Raw genomic sequence first — 6,964 nt, 5'->3', positions numbered from 1 at the left:
TCTGTATTTGAAAAACGAACACCATTTATTTTGAAACTTAAGTTAATATTTTCTCCCCTGAACATATTTAGAAATTAGTCTGGAACTGTTAGCATAATTGATGAGTATTAATATTTATTGAAAGCCTATGTCCTCATTGATAAGTGGATATTAGCCCAAATGCTTGAATTACCCTAGATGCACAGAACACATGAGACTCAAGAACGGTGACCAAAATGTGAATGCTTCACTCCTTTTTTTAAAGGGGAACGAGAATACCCTTGGGACGGAATAGGGAAACAAAGTTTAGAACAGAGGCTGAAGCAACGCCCATTCAGAGCCTGCCCCACATGTGGCCCATACATATACAGCCATCAAACTAGATAAGATGGATGAAGCAAAAAAAGTGGAGGCTGACAGAAACTGGGTGTAAGTTACTACAGAAATACAGAAGAAAAAGTACACAAGCCTTGGTGATTAATGTTGTTAAAACTAGTAGATACAAATAAAAAATTACTTATACAACAAAAATGTAAACAAATGTTAAATTCTTTTTTTTTTTTTTTGGTTCTTTTTTTCGGAGCTGGGGACCGAACCCAGGGCCTTGCGCTTCCTAGGCAAGCGCTCTACCACTGAGCTAAATCCCCAACTCCCAAATGTTAAATTCTTAAAAGCTAAGTATAACATTCTTCATATATCATAAAAACTAACAGGAATATGGTATATGACAGAAAAATGGGAGGCCACAGAAATGTCCATATCTTAACACAGAAACTATGAATAAGCAGATGTCCTAAAAGTTATTGAGTTGTATCATACACAAAATTAATTAGTACAGGAAATCAGGGACCTATGGAAATGTTTGCATATGGTAGAATGATTTATATCTAAGATACGGAATAAATGGTACATGATATAGGTCTCAATTGCCTAGGTTTAGGTTCAATTTCAACATACTGTTCTTTAATGGTGAATGGCTCTCCCAGGTGGGTAAGATGGGAGTTAGATGTAACAGAGAGAGAAGCCAAAAGCACAAGAGAGTCTGACTTATGGGGTTTGTGTTGTTGTTGTTTTTTGCTTGTTTGTATGGTTTTTTGGGTTTTTTTTTTTTTTTTTTTTTTTTTTGATGCAGTAGTAAGGACCAAAAGCCATGGATCATGGACTCTAGAAACTTTTCCACTGCTTTTACATGTTTGTTTGTTTTTCTGTTCTATACAATTTTATTACTTTAACTTTTTATTGTATCTTGAGATCTCAAATAGCAATGCCTCCTAGCATTGTTCTGTCTTCTTCAAGATTGTTTTGGTATATGAAAGTATTATTGCCTCCAAATAAATTTTTAAGTTCTTTTTATTATTTATGTGAAAATGTGGATTTTTTATATTTATTTTTTATTGGATATTTTGTGTATTTACATTTCAAATGTTATTCTTTACCACCTCCCATTGCCCCTCCCCCTCCCCCTGATCTGTGATGATACTCCCACTCCCACCTCAACTTAGTCCCTGGGAGCTCTGGAGGGACAGGTTGGTTGATATTGTTTTTCCTATGGAGTTGTAAACCCCTTTAGGTCCTTCAGTCCTTTCTCTAACTCCTCAATTAAGTTCTCCGTGCTCAGTCTGATGGTTAGCTGCAAGCATTCTCATCTCTATCAGTAAGGCTCTGGCAGAGCCTCTCAGGAGACATCTATATCAGGCTCCTGTGAGGAAGCAATTCTTGGTATCAGCAATAGTGAACATGGCAGCATATGGGATGGGTCCCCAGGCAGTACAGCATCTAGATGACCTTTCCTTCAGTACCTCCTCGACTCTTTGTCCCTGTATTTCCTCCCATGAAAATTTTGTTCCCCCTTCTAGGAAGGATTGTAGCATCCACATTTTGGTCTTCCTCCTTAAGCTTCATGTGCTCTGTGAATAATGGGACTTCACTGAACTGTAAATTGCATTTGGTGGAATGGCCATTATATAATATTAATTCTACTAATGCATGACCATGAGAACTGTTTCTGGCTTCTAGTTTCTTCCTTAAACTCTTTCTTTAAAGATTTAATTTTCATTGAAGACATATTTACCTCATTGGTTAAGTTGTCTTTAAGGTAATGGTAAAGTAGACTATTTTCGGGATCTCTAAATATGTTTGGTTTTGGTATATAGAAAGTCTATTGATTTGGGAAACTAATTTTGTTTCTGGTCACTTTACAGGAATTGTTTCTGTGAGTTTTCTGGTTGAAATTTTGACATTTCTTACATATAATACGATTTCATCCAAAAATAGGGATGACTCATTTCAGTTGTATTCATGTAATAGTCTTTTGTCTTCTTGCTGCAGCTAGTGCTTTGGGCATTGAATTGAAAACTCAGGTTGGTCTAAAGAACAGCCCTGTCTCATTGACGATTCTAATAGGGAGTGGTTCTAGTTTTCCTCCTTTCAGAGGATATTGGCTATAGGTTTGACACATAGCCTGATTATTCTGAGGTATGCTAGCCTCATTCCTAAGCTCTAGGACTTCTTTCACAAAGGTGTGTAGATTAAAAGTCCTATGCTCATACATACATACCTACATACATACATACATACATACATACATATATACATACATATGCATATTTTTAAGTTATATAAATTTAAATTCTGGGAAAAGTAACTGGAAATATTCTTAAGCATGTTTATATATTCATTCACTTTATCTGCTAAAAAGTAATTTTAGAATTTACCATCTCTATCACACGAATATACATAGCTGTCCAAGTAGTTTAAGTAACAGTTTCATTAGTCCTTTACCTGAATCGACCTCTAAAGAAATAAACAATAAGAATTAAATTATAAATTTAAGAAAAATTGAGCAGAGCTTGCACATTTGCTGAACAGAACAGATATTCATATGGAAAGGATCCTCATGCTGAAATCTCTTCTTTACACTGTGAATAAGTATTAATGAAAGGAATCAGTGCTCCAAGTTCAACAAATTTCATTCATTCTCATTTGTTTATTGATATGTATTTATAATTTCATAGTAATCAGTAATATAATTAGATAGGTTCTCTTTAAATTATTTTGTTAAAAATGTGGAAGTCTTAGCAAGTGCCTGAGTGAATTAGCTGTTACTGAGGGACAATACATCACAAGAAAAAATTGAACTAAATGACTTTTCTGTGCAGACAACAGAAAGCTTTTATAAACAGATTAATGATAGAAATAGTGTTTTTCACTTGGCATCTACTGAAGCATAATGAAGTTAGGTCTCCAAACCAAAATATATTTTCCTTCAGGGAAAAACAATCATTTAAGCAGCCATTGATTTGTTACCTAGTCCCTTGACATGCTATGATGAGCCCTTTCAAGGCATACTGATCTTACTTTCTGACTATAAATGATGCATGCAGAAAAAAGTCAAGGATTTCTCCAAGGAAATAGCTGTTTTAAGTATCACTGAAGGCTTTGGGTGCTCCAAATATATTCAAAGATCGAAACATCTATGTTAAACATGTCAAAATATTCATGAATGAACACTGACAGAGTTTATGAAGAAATAAGCAGAGCTTGTGAGATACTTAGGCATCTTATTCTTTTTTTTTTTTTTTTTTTTTTTTTTTCCGGAGCTGGGGACCGAACCCAGGGCCTTGCGCTTCCTAGGCAAGCGCTCTACCACTGAGCTAAATCCCCAACCCCTAGGCATCTTATTCTTGATTCAAACTATGACAGTAGTGCTTCCTTTAACTCAAAATATTTTGAATTTTTTCTTATTAATTTGATACTGTAGAATAATCAATATGTATGTATGTGAGATAACTAGTGTATTGTTTTTCTTCTTTTCCCCAGTGAAACATAATAAAAAATGAAAAAGTTAAATTAAGCAATTTATTTATGGAAAAACAAATCAATCTGTCTTCATAGAATAAACAGTATTATTCATGGGTAGTCACTAACACAGTTATGAGAATTTCCTAGAATTCCACAACCACATTAACAATGGATTTAAAATACAAAATAATAGGTTTTATTATAAATTTTTAAACATGCTGAATTTTTGATTATGTTCTCTTCTATTTTTATTCTATAGTGAATTAATAAAATAATGCTAATAGTTTCTTCTCTAAGAAGCCTTAGTAGTTTTTTATACTTGGCAAGAACAAGTACAAGGTACAATTTCCCTCCTGTTGAGCTGACATTAAGTCCAGTTAATAAGTTGTTGGTTGACACTGGTAAAAGAGTGTCACTATTTCACCCTTAAGGAAATCTTGCCCTATTGATCATGATTCCGATCCATAGGCATGACAGTTGGATAGAAATATTATTGCTTCTCTTCCCATGATATTTTGCTTGATTTCAGCACTAATAGTAACAACAAAACAAGAAATTAAATTGGAAAATATAATTACTCACAATTTATGGTATGACAAAATTGTGTCTTCCTTAAAAGTAGTTAATTGCAAAAGACTGGTAAAAAAAAATAAAGGAGTTGCAAGATAAGAAAAGGGGCCATGCATTACTGAAAAAGGTGAAGGGTATATTAGTGTTATAGTTCATTTTTTTACATGCTGGGGGAGTTTTATTAGACTTACAGAGTTCTATAAAGTACAAATACCAGATACACGATAAGATAGTGTAATCTATAGCTACTTCTGAGATTGAAATAAAGTTACAAAGAAGATGTTAATGGCCTGATATCCTGACCTGAGATTTTGATCCCTTCTATAGACATGGGTATATCTCCAAAAGACAGGAAAGTCACTGGCAAGTCATATTGGTTTAACTTGGTAGAAAATGACTCTCTAGTATTTCTCTCTCTCTCTCTTTTTATATCCTAACATTTTTTCATGCTTTTTCAGTTTTTTATTTTCTACTCACTTTGCCCACATCCCCCCCCCCCCATCTTGGTCAACACCTCCCACAATCCGTCAGACATCCCTCCTCTTCTTCTCTTAGAGCAGGTAGGGGTCCCAATGGGTGTCCCCTCCACCCTTATACTTTGCCAGACTAAACTCTTTCTTTCCCACTGAGACCAGACAAGAAAGCCCAGTTAGAAGAACATATCCCATGTAGAGGCAACAGCATTTGGGATAGTCCTCACTGCATTTGTTCAGGACCCACATGAAGACAAAGGCACACATCTGCTACATATGAGTGGAGAGGCCTACTTCCAGTCCTTGTATGTTCTTTGGTTGGTGTTTCAGTCTCTGAGAGTCCCAAGGGACCAGGTTAGTTGATTGTTGATCTTCCTTTGGAGTGCCTACCCCGTTCTGGGCCTGCAACCCATTCTCCAATTCTTCCATGAGTCCCCAGACTCCATCCACTGTTTGACTGTGGGTGTCTGCCTCTGAGTCAACTGTTAGGTAAGCCTTATCAGAAGACAGCTCTGCTGGATTCCTGTATTCAAGCATAACACAATATCATTAATAGAGATTGGTCAGAGATCAGTGCTCTCTCAATGGGTCTCATTTTGTGCCAGTTACTGATTGACCATTCCCTTAGTATCTGCTCCATCCCTATGCCTGCATTTTTTATAGACAGAATAAATTTTGGGTCAAAATTTTATGGATGTGTTGGTGTCCCAATGTTCCACTGGAATCCCAAAGGAGGTAGCCTTTTCAGGTTCCATAACCCCAATGCTGAGAGTCACCTATTGACTCTTGGGTCCCTCTCTTATCCCAGGTCTCTGTCTTGTTCTGGATATGCCCCCAACTCCTTACCCCTGTCAATTGCAGATTCCATTTATTCTCATGACTACCTGGCCATCTCTCCTTTCTCTCCCATCTCTATCCCTGAACATCACCATCCCCATCCCCTCTTCCACCCAGTTCCCTACTTCCAGCTGCCTCTTAGGATTATTTTTCCCCCTTCTAAGTGAGGGTAAAGCATCCTTGTTTGGACCTTCCATCTTTTCTTAGCTTCTTTGGAGTCCGGGAAGTGCGGCATGCATATGCTGCACTTCATGGCAAATATGCACTTATAAGTGATTATGTAGCATGCATTTCCTTTTGGGTTTGGGATATCTCACTCACCATGGTATTCTCAAAAATGCTGAATGTTTGGCAAATTTGTTCCTCATCTTTGTTCAGGTGCCATGCTAATAGTCTCTGAATCTTTCCAATTTTAGTATATTTGCTACAAATGCGATCACATATTATAGTTCTTAAGTTTTCAATAATTCTTTGCACAAAACTTGGTAACTTTCTTCTAAATTCTCCAAATTTATTAATAATTTCAAAGTTATAACATGAAAATTTGAAGTTATAAAATTAATGTATCATTTGTTTCTTAATTTGAAAAATGAGAAATAAGAAATGTAATTGAATTTTGAAAATATTTTTGTATAAATATGCTATTCTCAATTTATTTCTCTAGAGAAAATATAGTGTCTATTTTACTGAAAATTTTAAATATATTTAAGGTTTGAATGTTTTTATTACTTTTTACAACATATTTTGATTATGTTTCCCCTCATCCAACTTCTCCAAGATGCTTTCCATTTCCCTATTAACCCAACTTCCAACATCATGTTCTGTCTCTGTCTGCATATTCTTCTCTCTGTCTCTCGTTCTCTGACTCTCTGTGTCTCTCTTAAAAAAAAAACACATTCAAACATATTTACAATAGCATTCTACTGATGGAAGGAAAACTTTTTCTCCAATGTAGTACCATTGAGTTCCTTAACCATTGTCCAGGGCGGGCCCCCTATCAAATAGCAGTTTTCTAACATATAATACCCCATATGAACAACAATGCCAACCAACCAGAGCTTCCAGGGACTAAGCCACTACCCAAAGACTATACATGGACTGACCCTGGACTCCAACTGCATACATAGCAATGAATAGCCTAGTAAGAGCACCAGTGGAAGGGGAAGCCCTTGGTCCTGCCAAGACTGAACCCTCAGTGAACGTGATTGTTCGGAAGGGTGGTAATGGGGAGATGATAGGGAGGGGAACACCCACAGAGAAGGGAAGGGGGAGGGGCTAGGAAGATGTTGGCCCTGAAACCAAAC

The 6,964-nt window shown here is 36.3% G+C and overlaps 1 non-coding gene across 1 annotated transcript; it reads right to left on the bottom strand.

Moving 5' to 3' along the window:
• Positions 1 to 5,993: 5,993 nt before the first annotated feature.
• On the bottom strand, positions 5,994 to 6,096 carry LOC120096754 (U6 spliceosomal RNA). The gene has a single exon (XR_005493595.1). It is a non-coding gene; the product is annotated as a U6 spliceosomal RNA (small nuclear RNA).
• Between the last annotated feature and the right edge of the window lie 868 nt (positions 6,097 to 6,964).

This window comes from Rattus norvegicus, chromosome 14 (assembly GCF_036323735.1).
Source record: "Rattus norvegicus strain BN/NHsdMcwi chromosome 14, GRCr8, whole genome shotgun sequence".
NCBI lineage: Eukaryota > Metazoa > Chordata > Mammalia > Rodentia > Muridae > Rattus > Rattus norvegicus.
The sequence above is the reverse complement of the archived record's forward strand: the minus strand, read 5'-3'. Positions and strand labels throughout refer to the sequence as shown.